The following is a 22,188-nucleotide window of genomic DNA, read 5'->3' on the forward strand; positions in this document are numbered from 1 at the left end:
CTCTCTCACTCTCTCACTCAGTGTGGATGTCCAAATATCCTAGCACCATTTTGTTGAAAAGACTGTATTTTCTCAATTGAATTGCCTTTGTTTCTTTGCTAAAGATCAGTTGACTCTGTTTGTCTGGGTTCATTTCTCAGCTATTCTGATGGATCGATGTGTCTTTTTTCACCAATGTTATACTATCTTATTTACTATAGCTTTACAGTAAATATTGAAAATGGATCATGTGAGTTCTCCAGCTTTGTTGTTCTTTAGAATTGTGTAGGTTGTTGTCTTTTATTGTTCCATTTAAACCTACATTGAGTTTGTCAGTATCTGTGAAGTAGTTTGCTGAAGTTATGATTAAAATTGTGTTGAATCTGTAGATCAACTTGGGAAGAAGTGACATCTTAACAATATTCAGTCCTCTAGTTCATGAACACAGAATATTTCTCCTTTTATTTAGATTTTCTTTGATTTCTTTAATCAGATTTTCATAGTTTTCTACACATAGATCTTGTATATAGTTTTGTTAGATTTATATATATCACATATTTTTGGGGCTATTGTAAATTTTTTTTAAAATTTCAAATTCTAGTTGTTCATTGCTGGTATATAGGAAAGCAGTTGAGTTGTACATTAATCCTGTATACTGTGATCTTGCTGTTCTCAATAGTTTTTTTGAGATATTCTACATAGACCGTCATGTCATCTACAAATAAAAAGTTTTATTTCTTCCTTTCCAATTTATATACCTTATATTTCTTTTTCTTGTCTTATTGTACTAGTTGGGTCTGTTACCCTGTTGAATAGGAGAGGCCAGAGGGGGCATCCTTGGCTTACTCCCAGTCTTAGGGGGAAAGTGTCCTATTTCTTACAATTAAGTGTTGTATTAGCTGTGGGTTCTTTGTAGATATTCTTTATTGCTTGGAGGAAATTCCCCTTTATTCCTAGTTTGCTGAACATTATAGAATGATACATGTTGGCTTTTGTCAAATACTTCACTGCATTAATTTATATGATCACATGATTTTTCTACCCTAGCCTGTTATTGTGTGATGTTGAGTGTTTTGAATACTACACCAGCCTTGGATACCTGAAGTAAATCCCAAGTGGTCAGCATGTATATAATTATTTTATACATTGTTGGATTCAATTTGGTAATGTTTTCTTTTTAAATTTATGTTCATGAGAGATATTGACCTCAATTTTCCTTTTTAAATGCCTTTATCTGGTTTTGATATTAGGGTAATGGTGGCCTTAGAATTCTATGAAAAGTGGTGCCTCTGCTTCTGTTTTCTAGAAGAGATTATGGTGGATTGATATCATTTCTGTCTTAAATGTTTGGCAGAATCCATCTGGGCTTGCTGCTTTCTTTTTTGGAAGGTTATTAATTATTCATTCAATTTCTTTAATATATATAGCCCTAATCATGATTTCCTCTTATGTGCATTTGGTCTTCAAGAAGTTTGTCCATTTCATCCATGTTATCAAATTTGTTTGCATAGAGGTATTTATTCCTTTATTATTATTTTATTGTCCATGGGATCAATAGTAATGATCCCACTTATAATTTTTGATCTTGGTAAGTTATGTTTTCTCTCTTTTTTTTCTTGGCTAACCTAAGTAAAGGCTTATCAATTTTAATTGATTTTCTTTTTTTCTTCAGAGAACTGTGTTTTGGTTTTGTTGGTTTTTCTTTATTGGTTTTCCTTTTTCACTGTCATTGATTTCTGCCCTAACTTTTATTCTTTCTTCTACTTGGTCTAGGCTTAAATTGCTCATTATTCTCTACTTTACTAAAGTGAAGGCTTAGGTTATTGATTTTTTTTCACTTAGGACCATGTCATTCATGACCTTTGTATAAATATTCGATTACACTGCATTTAATTGCTGCATACCTGTTCATCAAGTGGATTTGCCGTTAGTTTTTTTTTTTTTAACCTATCTACTATTAAATACCAGTGTGAAAACCTATGTACATCTTTGCTCGTATTTCTGATTACTTAGAATAAATTATAGAAGAGAAATTCCTGGGGTAAGAAATTATAATTATAAAGGTTTTAAATAGATATTGCCAAATTTGCCTTGTAGTAAGTTTGTATTACATGGTCTTGTCATCTTTACACATTTTTTGTACCAACTTCAGATATTAATATTCCATCATTACTCAGCTTTATAAAGCAATAAAGTTGTTTCATTTTATGTGCGTTCTGATCTTAATGTTAATTTTCTTTTTGTTGAATTGTAACATGTATCACTAAAGTACACAAGTCCTAATTAAGAATACAGCTTGATGAATCTTTAAATAAAATTGATCCACGTGTAATACCCTAAAGATCTCTTTCATGTCTCTTCCTCACTAGTACACACATACGTGTGTGTGTGCATATCTAGCTGTTTAAGTATGGTATGAAACAGGGATTCTTTTCCTGTGTGTCGATAAGGGATTGAAGCAGCATCCATTGTTTGAATAATTCATTCTCTGCCCCATGATTTGTGATGGCTGCCTGTTATAATCACATTTTCATATATTCATGGATATTTCTAAGCTTTCCACGTGTTATATCGATTTTTCTTTCTTGTCACATTGCCACATGGTTACTATAGCTTTATACGACTTGATATTTAGCACCAAAGACCCCTCCTCCTTCCTCAAAATTGTTTTTCTTCAAAATTGTCTTGCTGATTCTTGGCACCTTAATACATTTTCATATTTATTTTAGAACCAGTTTGCCAGTGTTCATACACACAACCACATACACACACAACTTTGGGATTACTGATTGAAATTGCATTGAATTTATAGTTTAATTTGAGAAAGTTGCCATCCTTATGAAGTTACATCCTCCTCTGTTTATTACTTATTTTAAAGTTGCTTGTTTTATCACTTTATTATTCTTCTACTGGAATTTTTCTTTTTTTAAATATTTTATTTATTCATGAGAGACACACAGAGAGAGAGAGAGAGAGAGAGAGAGAGAGAGAGAGAGAGAGGCAAAGACACAGGTAGAGGGAGAAGCAGGATCCATGCAGGGATCCTGACGTGGAACTTGATCCCAGGTCTCCAGGATCATGCCCTGGGCTGAAGGTGGCGGTAAACCACTGAGCCACCCAGGCTGCCCTGGAATTTTTTTTTTTTTTTTTTAATTTTATGATAGTCACACACAGAGAGAGAGAGAGAGAGGCAGAGACATAGGTAGAGGAAGAAGCAGGCTCCGTGCACCGGGAGCCCGACGTGGGATTCAATCCGGGGTCTCCAGGATCGCGCCCTGGGCCAAAGGCAGGCATTAAACTGCTGCGCCACCCAGGGATCCTTGGAATTTGTTTTCTAATTGTAAACTCTGGTTGGCTGTCTTTGGAGAATGTCAAATTTCCACACATCTTTTGAAATTGTTTGCAGGTTCTTCTTGAGTAGGAGGTTATTTTTGCTCACACGGGTGCTCTAATAGGCTGCTAGGTCCAATTACTGGTCACAAGGCTGTTTCGTTATATTTTTTCAACTAGCTTTATCTACTTTTCATTTTTCATTTCATATATAAGGCAGTGGGGATGGGGTGGCTCAACAGATGATGTATCCTTTTGACCATATGTCCATTATACATACTATTTGGTAAATAATGTGAATTAGGTAAGTAAGGATTTTGGATGAAAGGCTTAATTTTTGGCATTTTAGTTATTTGTATAGCAGATGCCATCTACCCTTCTTTCAGGCTCATCTTGCTGTTATTCCAGATTCACTTTCTTATGAGTCAGATATGAGCTAGAGTACTGTATACACAGGCACATCTTGTCACTGTTAAGCTTTCCAGGGAGGAAATTTTATAGGTTTACTTCATGGACTTAGTCACCTTCTAATGAGTCATCCCCCCCCCCCCCCCCCCGCCAAGTTTAGGCATAAGGAGGGTAGTTGGTGGGTTAAAACAATCTGAACATTTATAAAATGTTTGCCTTTGGACAGTTAATTCCCCAGGAAGAGAGCCTTTAATATATAACATTTGGGACTTAATTAATTGTTACAAGTAATATTTCTGGAGAAATAGATCTATAGGATTTATTGAATTTAGGGATGTATGCTTTCTGACTTTTCCATATTCCCTTCAGATTTACTTTCTCTCAGTAGTTTTGTGAGATGTGCTGTGGCTATATTGAGATAGCCTCCTCATATCATCTGTATATTTGGATTCAGGTGTTTCTGTTTGTGTCTGCTTCAGGATGATGGATAGACCTTGCCTGTGGGAACATTGCCAGAGATTTTACTTTTTTGTCAATATCCACAGACATCTGAATTGATGTTGTTGCTTTGGTGATTGGAGTCTGTGTATGCACTCTGGTGTAGGCGGTAACATGATCTTCTCCTTATTGAGTTTTATGACATTGTTTATCTGACTTGTATTTACTCTTCTGTAAATAGGCTACCTCTCTTGTTCCCCTTGTGGCAGTGGCTTTAGACTTCTCAGTATAGATGTTCTCTCACATGGAAAGTAGAGAGAGTGGCCCTAAGATTTTGTGCTTATCTCCTTCTTCCTCTAGAAAACTTACCATTTATTCTTTCATTTATTTTTGTCTTTATTCTTTATATTTCTCTCCCTTATTCATCTTTTTTTTCTTAAAAAAATATTTATTTATTCCTGAGAAACACAGAGAGGAGAGAGAGAGAGACAGAGACAGAAGCAGGCTCCATGCAGGGAGCCCGACACGGGACTCTATCCTGGTCTCCAGTACCATGCCCTGGGCCGAAGGTGGCGCTAAACCGCTGAGCCACCTGGGCTGCCCTCTCTTATTCATCTTTTAAAAAGTTATTATTCTCATTCCTTTTCCTTGTATTCCCATGTTGTAAACTTCTGTATTAGTGGTTCTCAGAGCACAGGTCATTTTTTTCAGACAGTGAAAACTCCTGTTAAAATTCCACTGGAGGGATCCCTGGGTGGCGCAGCGGTTTGGCGCCTGCCTTTGGCCCAGGGTGCGATCCTGGAGACCCGGGATCGAATCCCACATCGGGCTCCCGGTGCATGGAGCCTGCTTCTCCCTCCGCCTGTGTCTCTGCCTCTCTCTCTCTCTGTGGCTATCATTAAAAAAAAATAAATAAATAAATAAAAAAAAATAAAATTCCACTGGAGTCACCTCATCCACTTTCTTCCAGTCTCCAAAGGATGGAGAAACACTACTCCATATTTCTCTTAGGCTTTTTAAAAATTAATTAATTAATTAATTAATTAATTAATTTTTCTCTTAGGCTTTTCTGAAGTGTAAATATTGCTGCCTTTTTTTTGTTTAATCCTCTAATGGGAATATTCCCCCCCTGCTTTTGGGTATTTATTTATAATCTGTCCTTGTCTCATTCAGCTGCCAGTGCTCTTAGCCTACTTTGTCCTTTGCATTTGCACTTCTTTCTCTTCTTGTGGCTCCTCAAGAGACGAACCCCTTTGCCCGTATGTCTGTTATATGCATTATAATATGTGGTTGCGTGTGTGTGTGTGTGTGTGTGGTCTATTCTGCATCTATACATGGATCACATACCTTCCTCCTACTCCTTCACATAGGTAACATTTCCTGCATATTAACCATGTTGCCAAGAGAATGTCAAGCCCTTCTTGACATTCAGAAATTTCAAAAAAAGAAATTTTTTGCTGTGTAAGTAACTTGTAGAGGCACATGACTCTTCAAACTCCAGGCACACTCTGTGTCATATTTGTTTATATGCATGGTCTTCTGGGGCTTTGCTGAACCTAAGGCAAATATCCTTTTTTATATCCTTTACTCAGTTTCTGGTTTCTGGGCAGGAGAATTTAGTTTAAGCCATCTGCTATAATGGATAATTGAGATCAGGGATATCAAGAGACTGTTAAGCTGATTCAGTCTCAAGAGTTCATACTACTAAAAAATGTGTGTGTATACATGTTTTCTGATCCCAAAACCTTTGTTATATTTCCTTCCAAGCCTTATTTGTGTCATTAATAATACCATATATATACAGTTTTGTTTTTAGCCTTTTAAAAATTCAGCATTATTACATAAACAATTACCCCTCATCATTAAACATTCTCTTAAAACCAGTTCTTCTCAATAGGAACAAGTACAAAACACACATGCCCCTCCCCATTTCCTACCCCATTCTGAAAATAACATTTCCATTGAGCTCTTTCCTTTTGTTAGGAGAGTTTCTCAGCTATGTTAGGATTCATATCCACTGCTCTGAAATAATCAACTTTAGTGTTAAATAGCTATGTCATAAATCATCTTGTGCTTTCTTGAGATTGAAGCTCTTGAGAGTTAATAATACCTCATTATTATAAATAAAGCCAGAATGAATATTCTTATTCATCAGTATTTGTCCACAGTTTTTATCATTTCAAGGCAAAATTTTTAGAAGTACAATTATTGGGTCAACAGATTTGAGTATTTTTCAGGTTCTTTAATCATGTTGCCATGTTACTTTCCAAAATGTTTTTACTGAATTCTGCTTTTACCATCAGTGAGTGAGTACGCCTGTCTTGATAAACTCTAGGCTGCACTTGGATATTGCTATTTTAAAAAAATCTTTGCCAATTTGATAACCCAAAATGGTACCTCATTACTGCTTCAATTTGCATTTCTTTGATTACTAGTAACTCAGTACCATATTTTAGGAGACCATTTTATCTTGTTTTGACATAGCTTCAACTCGAGTTCATCTTGAATTGCAACTGTCAAGATAAATCGTTGAAATTAAGAGCTGTAGTCCTGGGATATAATAACCTCATCCAGAATATGTAGCACTGAAAGCTGCCTAATTAGAAACAGCAGAATTCTGTGTAACTCACAGTTATATATATTTTAAACTTTTTATTATAGATTTTTAAAACACACAGGAAAAAAGAGAATAATAGAATGAATTCCTCTATGACCGTGATCTTCACTTTGACAACTATTGGCACTCTTCATTTCTTGTTTCATCTGTCTCTTCTCTGTTTTGAGGGTGGAGAAGGCATTGGAATATTTCAAGTCAAATAAATATGTCACTTTATTCATGAATACGTGTGTATATAACATAGAAGGGCTTTAAAAAAATGAATGACTTTTCCCAGCATTTTGCATGTATTTTATCTCTTAAAGGATTTATTACTAGAGTATATCATATGTACAGAAAAGTGCACAGAGCTCAAGCGGACAGCTTGGTGAATTACTACAAAATGATCACACCTCTATATTCAGCAGCAAGCTTAAAAAATACAATATTAAAAGCACCTTCAGAGTCACCTTTTTATACCATTCATCTTCCCTCCTGGTCATAAGCCCCTCTTCTGTCTAAAACTAATCACCATTTGACTTCTAATACTGTAAGACAGTTTACTCTGGTTTTGAGCTTTATAGAAATGGAATCATATGGTACAGAACTGACCCTTGAACAATGCTGGGGTTGGGGTGCTGACCCCTTGTGCAGTTGAAAATCTTTATATAACTTTTGCCCCCCCAAAACGAGCTACTAATAGCTTGCTGTTGACCAAAAGCCTTACCCATTACATAGTTAATTAACACATATTTTGGGCAGCCCCGATAGCCCAGGGATTTGGCGCCGCCTTCAGCTCAGGGTGTGATCCTGGAGACCTGGGACCCACATCAGGCTCCCTGCATGGAGCCTGCTTCTCCCTCTGCCTGTGTCTCTGCCTCTCTCTCTTTCTGTCTGTCATGATTAAATAAATAAAATCTCTTAAAAAAAACTAACACATATTTTGTATATGTAGTATGTACTGTATTCTTACAATAAAGTAAGTAAGAGAAAGACAAATGCTATCAAAGTCATAAGAAAGAGAAAATACATGTCTAGTACTTACTGTAAGAAATTCAGTAAGTCGATGTATGCAGTTCACATGCATGCTGCTCAAGGGTCAGCTGTATTTTGCTTTATGTTATTAGTTTTGTCCGTGTTGTATATAGCTGTAGTCCATTCATTTTCATTTTTCTATTTCATTATATAAATATGCTATAGTTCATCTATTTTACTGTTGAAGAATAGTCATTTGTTCCAGTTTTTGGCTATCCCAAATCATCCTACAAGTAGTATTCCTGTACATGTCTTTTGGTGTATGTATTTGTTCTTTAATGTTGGCTGTATATCTAGGAATGGAATTCCTGGATCATTCGATATGCATGCATTCATATTTAGTAGTTAATGCCAAATAATTTCTAAAGTAATATATGAATTTGCACTCCTAACACAGCGTGTATCAGTTGTTTTTCTTCCTTGCCACCAGTTTCTTTTGTCAGTTTTTGTGGTGGGTTGTGAAATAATATTTTCTTGTAGATTTAATTTGAATTTCTCTTCATTGGTCATTGGGATACCCTCTTTTGAGAAGGATACTTTCTTCAAAGTTAGTGTTCTCTGTCATTAAATCAGAAAAAGCATTCTTATTCAAAGCTATACAGGGACATTCATGGCTTTTGTCAATATTCATTCTGCATTTATCTTTTTTCTTATTGGTTTGTAGAAGTTATTTACATATTATAGGTATGAGTAAATGTCTTTTCTCACTCTATAGTTTATCTCTTTCTTTTTCATATCTTTTGACAAGGAGAAGTTGCTAATTTTAATGTAGTCCAGCTTAATCATGCTTGCTTTTCTGTTGAGTGTGGTTTTAAAGCATTTAAGAAAATCACGAAGAGATTCTTATTTTCTAAATATTTTGTTGTTTTTCTTTCACATTTAAGTCCATAATCCGTTAAAATTTTTTTTTAATTGTGCATGCTTTTAACCCCCTACATGGACATCCATTTCACCCAACACTGTTTATTTAAAATATCTTCTTTTACTACCTTGTTCTATAGTGTCAGTTTTTATAATAAATCATATATCCATACTTGTTACTCATTTCTTTTTTGTTGAGATAAAATTGATCATTGACATGTGACATTTTGTAAGTTTAAGGTGTGTTCATTTGATACATTTATATAATGCAATATGATATATAATCTAATATTTCCATCACATCCAATAATTATCTTTTTTTATGGTGAGAACGTTTAATCTCTTAGCAACTTTGGTATAAGATATAGAATATTGTTAACTATAATCACAATGCTGTGCATTAGATCTCCAGGACTTTATTCATCTTATGCAAGTTCGTACCCTTTGACCAATATCTCTCCAACTCCCCAATGCCCTGGCACTCGTAACCACCATTCTACTCTGTTTCCGTGACTTCAACTACTGTAAATTCCACATATAAATGATATCATACTGTTGACTGTTAAACATCATAGGGGTTCAGGGCACAAAGCCCCTGTGCAGTAGAAAATCTGCATATTAACTTTTGACTCCCCTGACACATATTTTGAATATTCTATGTATTATACTATGTTCTTATAATAAAGTAAACTAGAGAAAAGAAAATGTTACTGAAAACATCAAGAAAGAGAAAATAGATTTATAGTACTGTATGTATATATTTACTGAAAATCTCTATATAAGTAGACTCACATAGTTCAAACCCATGTTGTCCAAGGGTCAGCTATATTTGTATTTCTTTCTTTGATTTACCTCACTTGTTATAATAATGCCTTTGATGCCCATGTTTATCCACTTTGTCTCAAATGGGAGTATTTTCTTCTTTCTCTTGGCTGAGTAATATTCCAACGTAATATTCCACTACATGTTCATTGACTATTTATCTGTTGATAGTCACTTAGATTGTTTCCATATATTGGCTATTTTGAATATCCTGTTTTCATTTCCTTTGGTATATACCCAGAAATAGAGTTGCTGGATCATATGCTAGTTCTACTTTTTATTTTTTGAGAGTCCTTCATACTGCTCACCATAGTGACTGTACCAATTTACATTCCCACTCACAGTTCCCCAAACCCAAAATGGGTTCCCTTTTTTCTACATCCTTGTTAACACTTGTTTTCTTTTGTTGTCTTAAGGATAGCTAGTCTAATATGTGTGAGCAAATATCTCATTGTGGTTTTGATTTACATTTCCCTGATGAAAAGTGACATTGAGCGTCTTTTCATGTACCTGTTGGCCATTTGGATGTCTTCTTTGGGAAAATGTCTATTCAGTTCCTCTGCCCAATTTTTTTTTTAAAGATTTTATTTATTCATGAGAGACAGAGAGAGGCAGAGACACAGGCAGAGGGAGAAGCAGGCTCCCCACAAGGAGCCCAATGTGGGACTTGACTCCATCCGGGACTCTAGGATCATGCCCTGAGCCAAAGGCAGATGCTCAACCGCTGAGCTACCCAGGTATCCTACCTCTGCCCAATTTTAAAATCAGACAGTTTCTGGGTTTTTTGTTTTCGTTTTTTGGGGCTTCTTTTTTTTTTTTGTTTATTGAATTGTAGTTCTTTAGATATTTTAGCCCTTAATCGGAAAATCATTTGTAAGTATTTTCTCTCATTCTGTAGGATGACTTTTCATTTTGTTGAAGATTAGTTTGATGTAGTCTCATTTGTCTGTTTTTGCTTTTGCTCCTTGTACTTTTGGTGTTATATCCAAAAAGTCATTGCTAAGATTAGTGTCAGAGAACTTTTTCCCTGTGTTATTTTCTAGAAATTTTATGGTTTCAGTTCATATAGAAGTCTTTAGTCCACTTCAAGTTAATTTTTGATGAAAGGGCGAATGATGAAAGATAGGGCTCCATTTTCAGTGCTCTGTATGTGATTATGCAGTTTTCTCAGCATTTATTGAAGAGACTATCTTTTCTCCATTGAGTATTCTCAATGGTCAAATATTGGTTCCCTGGTCAAGGATTAGTTCACTGTATATACCGAAGTTTATTTTCAACTCTGTGTTCCACTGGTTTATGTGTCTGTCTTTGTGTCAGTGCCATGCTGGTTTGATTACAATAGCTTTGCAGTAAACTTTGAAAGCAGGATATGTGTGCTCCTGCTTTGTTCATTTTTCTCAGGATTGCTTTGGCTGGCCCTTGAGGGTCTCTTATGGTTTCATATAAATTTTCAGATTGTTTTTCCTAGTTTGGTGAAAAATCCCATTGGAATTCTGATAGGGATTGCATTGAATCTATAGGTAGCTTTGGGTATTACAGACATTTTAACAGTATTGATTTTTCTGATAGCTCACCATATTTTATAGGTATTTCCTTTTTTTCTTTCCTGTATTTAGATTGGCATTCACATTCTGACTTCCTAAGATACTTATGGATATTCAGTCTTATTTTTTAAAATTGAGATATAATTCATACAGCATAAATTTACCTTTTTAAAGTGTATGAATTCACTGGCTTTTAGCTTATTCACAAAATTGTGCAACTGTTAGCATTGTCTCATTCCAGACCATTTTAATAGTGTCTGGCTTTTTTCAGTTAGCATAATTGTTTTCAAGATCCATTCATGTAATTGCTTGAATTAGAACCTCATTCTTTGTTTTTCTAGCTAAATAATACTCCAGTGTATGGATACACGCTACATTTTGTTCATCCATTCTTCAGCTGATGGACATTGGTTGTTTCTACCTTTTGGCTCTTAAGAATAACAAGCTGTGGGACGCCTGGGTGGCTCTGTGGCTGAGTGTGTCTGCCTTTGGCTCAGGGCATGATCCGGGAGTCCTGGGATGGAGTCCTGCATCGGGTTCCTTGCATGGAGCCTGCTTCTCTGTCTATGTCTCTGCCTCTTTCTCTGTGTCTCTCATGAGTAAATAAATAAAGTATTTTTTAAAAAGAGAGAATAACAAGCTGTGAATATTCATGTTCAAGTTTTAGTGTGAACCTATGTTTCTAATTCTTTCAGGTGTATCTGCCTAGGAATGGAAATGTTAGGTCATATGGTAGTTGAGTGTTTAACTTTTTGAGGAACCACCAGACTGAAGCACAAAAATTTTTCATTTTGATGAATTTCAACTTATTTTTTTTTCATTTGTTGCTTGTGCTTTTGGTGTCATATCTAATGGCCTAATCCAAAACTTGTCCTCATGTTTTTTTTTTTTCAAAGAGTTTCATTGTCTTAGCTCTTACATATAGATCTTTGGTCCATTTTGAGTTAATTTGCATGTATAGTATGAAGTAGGAGTTCCACTTCATATATTTGCATGTGAATATTCAGTTATCTCAGGACTATTTGTTGAAGAAACTATTTTTCCTCCATTGAATGGATTTGACATGCTTGTCATATCAGTTGACTATATACATGTGGGTTCACTTCTGGACTCAATTCTATTCCATTGATCCATAGATCTGTTCTTATGCCAGTATCATACAATCTTGGTTAGTGTAGCTTTGTGTAAGTCTTGAAATCAGAAAATGTGAGTTCCACAAATTTGTTCTTTTTCAAAGTTATTTTGGCTCTCTGGGTCCATATGCATTTCTGTATGCATCTTGAAAATCAGCTTTCCTCTCCTCTCTGAAAAATGGGCAGCTGGAATTTTGACAGAGATTTTTTATTTTTTATTGAGCTGAAATTCAAATAACATAAAGTTAACCATTTTGAAATGGAGAATGCACTGGCATTTAGTACCTTCATGATGTTATTTAATTACTGCCTCTACCTAGTTCCTAACCATTTTCATCATTCCTAAATAAACTCTTGTATACAGTGAGTAGGTACTCTCCATCCTCCCTACCCAGTTGCTGACAACCACAAATCTGCTTTCTCTTTCTAAGGATACACCTGTTCTGGATATTTCATAAAGTGAATTCATGCAGTATGTTACTTTTTCATTCCTGGGATAAATACCACTTAGTTATGCTGTGTAATATTTTAATAGCTATTGGATTTGGTTTGATAGGATTTCATTGAGGATTTCTGCATTTATATTCATAAGGGATACTGGATATTTTCTTGTGATATCTTTGGTTTGGTTCAAAGGTAATGGCTGGCCTCAGGGAAGGAATTTAAAAGTGTTCCCTTTTCTTCTGTTAATGGGAAGAGTTTGAGAATTATTCTTGAAATGTTTGACAGAGTTCACCAGTGAAACCATCTGTTTCTGGACTTTTTTTTGGTTGGGAGTTTTTTTTTTTTTTTTTATTACGGATTCAATCTCTTTACTCGTTATAGGTTTGTTCAGATTTTCCATTTTTCTGTGACTCCTTTTTGGCAATTTGTGTGTTTCTAGGAATTTGTCCATTTAATTTAGGTTATATCTAATTTGTTGGCATACACTTGTTCACAGTATTCTCTTATACTCCTTTATATTTCTTTATGCAAGGTTGGCAGTATTGTCTCCACTTTCATTTCTGATTTTAGATGTGTCTTCTCTCTCTTTTTTAGTCTGGTTACAGGTTTGTCAGTTGGGTTAATATTTTCATAGAACCAACTTGGATATTCTTTCTTCTCCAGTGTTTTCTCCATTCTCCCTTTTACTTCTGTTCTGTTCTCATCTTTATTATTTTTTTCTCTTTTCCCTTTTGGCTTAACTACTCTTCTACATTGAGATGTGAACTTAGGTTAATGTTTTGAGATATTTTTTTTTATGTAGGTGTTTACAGCTATTAATTTTTCTCCAAGCAATGCCTTTTCAGTTTTCCATAATTTCTGATATGTTATGGTCTTATTTTTATTTATTGCAAAGTATTTTCCCTTTTTGTTTTTTCTCTGACCTATTGGTGTTGTGTAGTGAAAAATTAACTTTACCTAAAATGTGTATGGCTTTTGCCTTTGGATACTGAGAGATGATCTCTTGATTTTTCAGAATGCCCTCCCTGATAGGAATATCTTTGTTTGCCTAGGGACTTTGGCCACTGGTCTAAAGATACAATTTATGGTGGAGGCTTTGGAACCTTATTAGTTTCATTATTAATTAATTCCATTATTAGTTCTAATCTCCAGGGGAACTAATAACTAAAAGTATGACCCTGAACCTCTAGGAGGGCCTGGAAACCCAAGTTTAGCCATGTGGGCCATATGTGATGGAGCTCCAAATTAAAACTCTGGACACCAAAGGCTCGTGTGGGATTTCCTGGTTTGGCAATACTCCTGATGAGAAATTAGCTGTTAATCTTATTGAAGATACCTTGTATGTACCTGTTGTTTAGAGTGTGTGTGTGTGTGTGTGTGTGTGTTTATAATTGTTATAGCTTAATGAGTTAACCATTTTATCAATATATAAGGACCTTTTTTGGCTCTTGTAACAATATTTTACTTAAAATCTATTTAGTCTGATGTTAGTAGAGCCACCCCAGCTCTCTTTTGGTTACCATTTGCATGGAATGCAATTTTTCCATCCTTTCACTTATCTGTGTCTTTGGACCTAAAGTGAATCTCTCTTGCAGACAGCATAGAAGTGGTTAAGTTTTAAAGAAAAATCCATTCTGTCTTTTAATGGGTTAATTTAATCAACTTTAAAGTGATGTATTGATGAAGACTTGTATGATTTTTATTTCTTTTCTATATGTCTTACATATTTTTTGTTTCTCGTTTCCTCCAGTGCTGCCCTTTTTTTATTTGATTGATTTTTTCCAGTGTACTTTTTGATTCTCTCTTCATTTTGTTTGTATATTTGTTTAGTTATTTTCTTAATAGTTATTATGGGGTTTCAACTACTAAGACAATTAATTAATTTTTAAAAAGATTTTATTTATTTATTCATAAGAGACACAGAGAGAGGCAGAGACACAGGCAGAGAGAGAAGCAGGCTCCCCACAGGGAGCCTGAATCGGGACTCGATCCCAGGACCCCAGGATCATGCCCTGGGCCAAAGGCAGATGCTCAACTGCTGAGCCACCCAGGCAGCCCAAGACTTTTGCTTTAGAACAGTCTAGTTTGAATTCCTGCGAGGTTAACTTTAGTTACATACAAAAACTAATCCTACAAAACTCCATCTTCCTCCTTTTATATTAATTTCACAAATTACATCTTTATACACTGCATGCCTGTTAATATAAATCTGTAGATCTGTAGTTAAACTGCTTTGTGTAGATGTCTTTCAAATCACCTAGGAAACAAAAATAGGAAACTCAAAAATGAGTAATATTGGCTTTTATATTTATTAATGTATTTATTAACTCCTTTATTGGAGTTCTTTATTTCTTCTTTTGGTTTCAAGTTACTGTCTGGTATCATTTCCTGTTCTTCTAAAAGTCTCCCTTTTCTGTTTCTCCAAGGGCAGGTCTGCTCTTAGTGAACTCCCTCAGCTTTTCTTCATTTGGGAATGGCTTAGTTTTTCCTTTATCTTTGAAGGATAGTTTTGACAGGTATTATATTCCTGGTTGACAGTTTTTTTTCCCCCCTCAGCAGTTTAAATGTCATCCCACTGCCTCCTAACTACTATGGTTGTTGATGAGAAATATGAGAAATTGGTTCTTAATCTCATCAAGGATCTCATATCTGATAAAACACTTCTTTCTTGTGGCTTTCAATTCTTTTTGTCTTTTGACAGTTTCATTATAATGTGTCTTAGTATGGGTTTCTGAATTTATCCTTTTTGGAGTTTTTTGAGCTTCTTAGATATGTAGATTTATGTTTTTCATTAATTTTTTGAAGTTTTTTGCCATCCTGTTTTCAAATATTCTTTTTGCCTTTTTTTTTTTTCCCTGAGATTTGTAATGTGTATGTTAGTACACTTCGTGGTGTTTTACAGATCTCTAAGAAGAAACATAAATAATAAACCTATAACCCTTCTCTTTCTTTTTGGGAAATAACATTATTAGTGGCTTGATGTGTTTTCTTTAGTGATTTCCTGTTGAATCAGATTTTTTTTTTTTTTTTTTTGAATCAGATTTTCTTCACTGAGTCTTATAACTTTTTCTTTACCCTCTTTCCTTGATCTGCATCTTCAGTTGTTCATTAAGGTTGAAATTGATTGGCTTCTTAATTTATTTTTTTTTTAAGATTTTATTTATTTGTTAGAGAGAGAGAGCACATGGCAGGGAAGAGCAGAAGGAGAGGGAGAAGCAGACTCCCTACTGAGAAGGGAATCTGATGTGGGGCTGATCCCAGGACTCTCGGATCATGACCTAAGCTGAAGACAGACACTTAACCAACTGAGCCACCAAGGTGCTCTTACTTAATTTTTTTAAGAGTAATTCTACAATAGTTTTCCTGCTTATCTTTGAATGTAAAGAATGTTTCATTTGGTTGCATCATGAGTTATATCTTCGAATTTATTTTCTCATTCTTTATTTAATTTATCAGATTGACACTTTTTTTTTTGTCTCTCACAAATAGTATAAAACTTCTTTAAAGCCATTTCAATAATAGGTGTGGTTTCTAAGGAGTTTGATAGATTGCCCAGTTTCTAGTAGAGGTATTAAATGTTCATTTCTTTTTAGCAACAGTAGTCATTGGTGAGGAATTGTTTTAATTTTGAGGAGATATTTTTGGTCTTTTTTTGTTTTGTTTTTGTTTTGGCTTTAAATCATTCAGAATTAACTTTTTTTTTTTTTTTTTAAAGATTTTATTTACTCAGAGAGAGAGAGAGCGAGAGGGAGAGAGAGAGGCAGAGACACAGGCAGAGGGAGAAGCAGGCTCCGTGCAGGGAGCCTGACATGGGACTCGATTCCGGGTCCCCAGGATCACGCCCTGGACCGAAGGCAGTACTAAACTGCTGAGCCATCTGGGCTGCCCCAGAATTGACTTTTTAACAAGCATGCTATTTGTTCAATACTCACTTTGGTTTTTGTAAATTGAGGAGATAGTGCAAAAAACAGCAGTGGTGGAGTCTTATCTCTACTAGTTTCTTGGCTCCTCTCCTCTTTTGGTATTACTACTGTTGCTAATTTTCTCTGATTCTGGTTTTATTTAGCAGAATAGAATGTAAATTATACAACAGACAGCACTTTGTTTGCTTTGTTCATTGCTGTATCTCCAGCGCCTTATGCCTGGTGTAGAGAGGGACCCAGTGACTGTTGGTTGGGTAACCAGTGGATCTGTGGAGCTGCTACTGGTGGTGCTGGCGATAGTGGCTAAAATTTATTGCTACCCGTATTTGTGCCAGACCATGTTCTAAGACCTTTGTTTTAGTTCTTTTTACGACAGTACTACAAGATGCTGACGCTATTACTGTCCCCATTAAATAAATTAAATCCCCAGTAAATAACACTGATGTTATTTAAGCAGAGGCACAGAGGGCCCACCTGGATTCACACATCTGGCACCAGAGCCAGAACATAATTGTCACTCTGTGGTTCTTTGTTCATCTTACACATTTTCCTCCTTTCTCCCATCCTTCTGACTGCTCAGGCCTTTTGACTTAATCCTTTTCTCCCTCAGTTCTCTTTGATAAGCACTGAACATTTACCTTTGCTAGTTTGACCTCAGTTTTTAGTCCATGTATTTTCAGTTCATGTATTGCTTCCCCTAAGAAACAATGTAAGTTAAAACCCAAATTTGAAATCTGTCACAAAGATCTGGTCTAAATTTTAGAGGTGAACATCTAGGTCTCTTGCTAGAGACCAGCCACATTAGATATGATAGTACTTGCAAATATCTCCCCTTCCCCCCCGATATTACTGTGTCACTGTGCACCACCGGTGCAGGTCAGGGGCATCTTAGATTCTCAGAATCAACAGAAAATACATGAAATTATAACATGCCAACTTTTTGACATTTTTGACAAATCACATTGTGACATTTTACAAATAACACTGTCCACAAACAACAGGTAGCTAAGCTGTTTGCCCCAATTAAATACCTTCATCCTCTTTTTTGTATTCCATGGTATCACACTATATCTGTTCCTACTAGATAACATACCACATTCTGAAAATTCTGTAGTAATAGCCATTCCAGAGCCTATGCAAATTAAAAGTACTAAGTCCCCAAACTGAAAAAACAAAAGTTCAATTCAAATTAAATGAATACAATCTAGCTCACACTCTTCTTTCTTTTCTTTTCTTTTCTTTTCCTTTTCTTTTCTTTTCCTTTTCTTTTCTTTTTTCTTTTCTTTTTTTTAACAAAAAGAAGGATAAAATAACAGTGTTAAGTATTTCCTTTGTAAAGGAAATTCTAGCTTTCACCTTTCAAGCAACATCTGCACCCAGTTTTTGTTTTAATCTAATCTAACTAGAGTCTAACACCCTTTTGTTCTTCTAGAGACCTTAGGAACTGCTTTAACTAATTTTAAACAGACTTTAAATGAAGTATCTGAAATGATTCCATTGAGTAAGCTCCCCACAGACACAGCTAAAACTCAGATGTGAAGCTGATAATTTGAAATAAACTAATGAAGTCCAGTGGTATTCCTTTTCCGGTAGCCCCTAATGCTTCTCTTTGTCTGTAGCAATTTGATTATAAGTATGCTATAGATAAAAAGGTATGAAAATTAGTTACTTTGCTGATGAAAAGATACAAAGAAAGTAAAAAGGAAAACCATAAAGTGTATGAAAAGATTTCCAAGATGTTTATAATAGCCCTCATCTAGCCAGAATATATAAAAATTTAGAAAAATATATCAGTGCTCCCTTTGGCAGCACATATACTAAAGTTAAAACAATACAGAGAAGATTAGCATGGCTCCTGCTCAAGGATGACATGCAAATTCATGAAGTGTTCCATATTTAAAAAAAAATATCAGTAGGGAAAAGACAGCCCAATAGAGAAATATTTAAAACACTTGAACAAGTACTTCATAAAAGCCCACATCCAAATGACCAGAAACATAATCAACTTATTTAGTAATCAGGCCAATACAAAATAAAACAATGCAAGGCTGGCAAATTTTAAACACTAACAACACCAAGTGTTGTTGAAGAAGAGAAATAACTGGAACTGAGACACTGCAGGTGGAAGTAAGGTGGAATGATTCTGGAAGCCGGGTTGGCAGCACCTGCTAGAATTGCAGGAATACACATCCAGTGACCCAGCATTTCTGCTTTCAGATGCTCCACGAAAAATACGTGCTCTTGTGCATCTCAGGAGTTAAGTAAATAACACTGATGGCAACATTATTTTGTAAGAGACCCAAACCGGGGGAAAACAAAGATACAACTTTCACTAGTAGTATATTCATATGATGAAGTACAAAATGGCAATGAATTTGTCTGTACAGCTATGTCCAACAGTATGGATAATCTCATAAAATGTCAAATTCTGTGAAAAAAGCCAGACCTAAAAGAGTATATGTCATAATAGCATTTCAAACAGTTTCCTAAAATTGGCAGAATTAAACGCCAGTGTCAAAAAAGTATAACAGCATTGTTTCATAACAGCTGAAAATGGAAATGATCCAAATGTCTATCAGTAGGGGAATAGTTGAATAAATTGTTATATATGCAAATAATGGAATACTGGATAACAATGAAAATGAGCAAATGTGAACATCCAGTGACATGGATGAATTTTATAAATATGTTGAATGACAGAAGCAAAATACAAAAGGATAATGGTTCCATTTACATAAATTTCAAACATAGGCATAAATCTAAAACTGTAATGTGAGAGTCAGGATATTAGGTGTCTTTGGGACAAAGGGAATGGATAGTGGCCAAGTAATGGGTGTTTTCTTTATGCTAGTAACCCTTTTAGCTACACATACATGTTTTATATACATTTCTCTTTGTGTGTTTCATTTCACAATTTAAAAAGGTTTAGCAGAGTGAGAGAGAGCCATACTACTTGGGTTCATATCCCAGCCTTGCTACTTTCCAGCTATGTAACTTTGAGTAATTTATTCAATAGCTCTAGGCCTCAATTTCGTAACTGTAATGTGAAGATAATAATCAAACCTATTTTGTAAGATTTGTTGTAAAGATTAGACAAATATTGGAGTCTTCGCTATGATATTAAGCACTTACAACAACAGCTGGCATGTGGTAAGTGCTGAGTAATTGCTAATTCCTGCTAGTGTTACTGTTGGTATCGTTGCCAGTTTTTTTGTTCCAAGGAATTTTAAACTCCCACTGGAGTTAACATTATAAATCTGTCCTGGCTCTCCATGTAGGTAAGTTTTTGTTTAGGTCTCAGAAAAGTTTATTTTCTTCACTATCCATGTTATTTCACAAACTAATCACTAGGTATTTTAAAAATGTATTTTATAATTTAAGTAGAATTTTCCTGGCCTTGCATTTCATAATTAGTTGTTGATGGCATCTAGTAACTAATACTGTTTAGGACTTCCTGCTGTCAGTCTGGGTTCTAAGTTCTACGTGAATTCATGCTTTTTATCCTGTGTAGGACCCTCATTTTACACAGGGTAGAAACTATGAACAGTGGCGCCTGGGTGGCTCAGTCATTAAGGTCATTACCTTTGGCTCAGGTCATGATCCTGGGGTCCTGGGATCGAGTCCTATGTCGGGCTGTCTGCTAAGCAGGGAGTTAGCTTCTCCCTCTCTCTCTCTGGTCTCTCTTTCTCTCTCTCAAGTAAATAAATAAAATCTTTTAAAGAAAAAAAAGGAAAGAACCTGAGAACAGAGGGGTAAAGGTAGCTAAGTATGTGGTCTGGGATTCAGTCTGGCCCCAGCATCCAGTTTTCTCCACTAATCTATGCTAGGAAAGCTGTTCCTTTTTGTACTTTAATTTAGTAACTGCCCATCTTCCTTAACATTTTTTAGTTGACTTTTTAAGGTTTCCAAGAAGCCAGTTATATCATTTGCAAGTAATTATTTTTTGTATAGTATCCAATAATTGTTGTTCCCTTGCCTTATTGCTTTGATTTTAACTTTCAGGGGAAGTATTGATAAAAATAACAGAGTGGACATTCTGTTAGTATGACTAAATGAGAATGCCTGTATTTTTTAAATGACTGAGAATGACATTGACTATTAACTGGAGAGTATTCTCTGTATGTTAAAGATGTGTTTTAATTATTTAGTTTGGTAACTAAAATGGCCTTTGATTTGTTTACTCAGTTTTGTTTTAAAATTAAGGATGGCTTTTAAGTTATATCAAATATCTTAGTGTAGCTCTGAAGATGACCATATGAATTTTTTTGTGTGTGTTGAACCATGTGATGAATCTTAGAGTTTTTTTTAAGATTTTGCATTCCTAGAATTTTTTTAAAAGATTTTGTTTATTTTAGAGAGAGAGTATGAGCCGGGGAAGGAGCAGAGGGAGAAGGAGAGAGAGAATCTCCAGTAGACTCTTCGCTAAGCACAGGGCCTGGCTTGGCTCCATCTCACAACCCTGAGATCGTGACCTAAGCCGAAATCAAGAGTTGGACATTCAACCAACTAAGCCACCTAAACATCCCACATTCCTAGAACTTTTAACATAGTGCTAAATCTTATTTGCTAAAATTTCTGTGACATTTTGTGTATATAAGTACAAATGAGAGTGGTCTGCAGTTCTCTACCATTTTTGTTAGGTGAATTCTAGATATGTAAGAGGAATCTGGAAGATTTCTGTCTTTTCATGCATTATATACTATATTTTAAAATAATTTATGGTATGGCTAGTTTTCTGGTATGGCTGCCTCCATTAGTTTTTTTCATTAAAGATCTCAAGTGTTTCTTCTTTTTTACTAATTACAGAAATCTTCAAACTTAGACAAAAGTAGAAAGATTGATATTTTGTTCATTTCTCACCACTTTTTTTCTCAAGTATCTTGAACCTTGCTACTTAAAGCATGCTTTGAGTTTTAGCAGCATGGATATTGCCTGGGAACGTGCTGCAGATGGATGTGTAATCATGCACACATAAGCACGTACTTCATACCACCTTTGCCATACACTATTGGTTATAGGGTAGTCATAGATCCTGCCCCCACCCCCACTCTTGCTTTAGGTTTTATTTTTTAAATTTTTAAAAATTTTTTGCTTTAGGTTTTAAAATGTTGTTAGTAATGTTCTGAGATGTTGAAATAAGCCTTCAAACATTTAAAAATGTGTCTTTGGGTCCTAGAAGGGAGCTACAAAGAAAGTCAAAGGGAAGGGCTGGGGGAAGTGGGGAACAGGGGTGGAACTTCTCCAGATGAATGGACCATAGTTGCATCACTGGCTTTTTGCCTGTAGCTCATTTTATTTTGACCTTCTGTGTGATATAAAGAGGTCTGTGTACTGTACCAACTTCCCAGACTTCCTTATATCTGCTAATTTCTCTGGAATTGTATTTTCTAATAAATGACATTTAAGGGAAAAAAAAAGTCAAAGGGCATAAACTTTTTAAAGCCTTTGATTTGATGTCTATTGTCTAATTGCTTTTCAGAAAAGCAGAAGCTCCTTGGGTAAATGGTAAATAGGTGACAACACTGACAATTCATAAATGTGCTTTTCTACCAACAAGTGATCATTAATGGTGAGAAAGTAGGAAAGAAGACAAGTAATTAGAAATTCTTATCCTAAACACTTGAGTGATTGGTACCTGAAAGCCTGTAGGTTATTTGAATTAATTTTCAACAGTC

General features: G+C 35.2%; 1 protein-coding gene and 1 non-coding gene across 2 annotated transcripts in view; both read left to right on the forward strand.

The window, feature by feature from the left end:
- LOC121487539 (S-adenosyl-L-methionine-dependent tRNA 4-demethylwyosine synthase TYW1) overlaps nt 1–22,188 on the forward strand; it is a 203,563-nt gene that overhangs the window by 150,731 nt on the left and 30,644 nt on the right. The window lies entirely within an intron of this gene.
- Nucleotides 18,307–18,413, forward strand: LOC121488440. The gene has a single exon (XR_005987069.1). It is a non-coding gene; the product is annotated as a U6 spliceosomal RNA (small nuclear RNA).

Source organism: Vulpes lagopus, chromosome 3, assembly GCF_018345385.1.
Source record: "Vulpes lagopus strain Blue_001 chromosome 3, ASM1834538v1, whole genome shotgun sequence".
Classification (NCBI taxonomy): Eukaryota; Metazoa; Chordata; class Mammalia; order Carnivora; family Canidae; genus Vulpes; species Vulpes lagopus.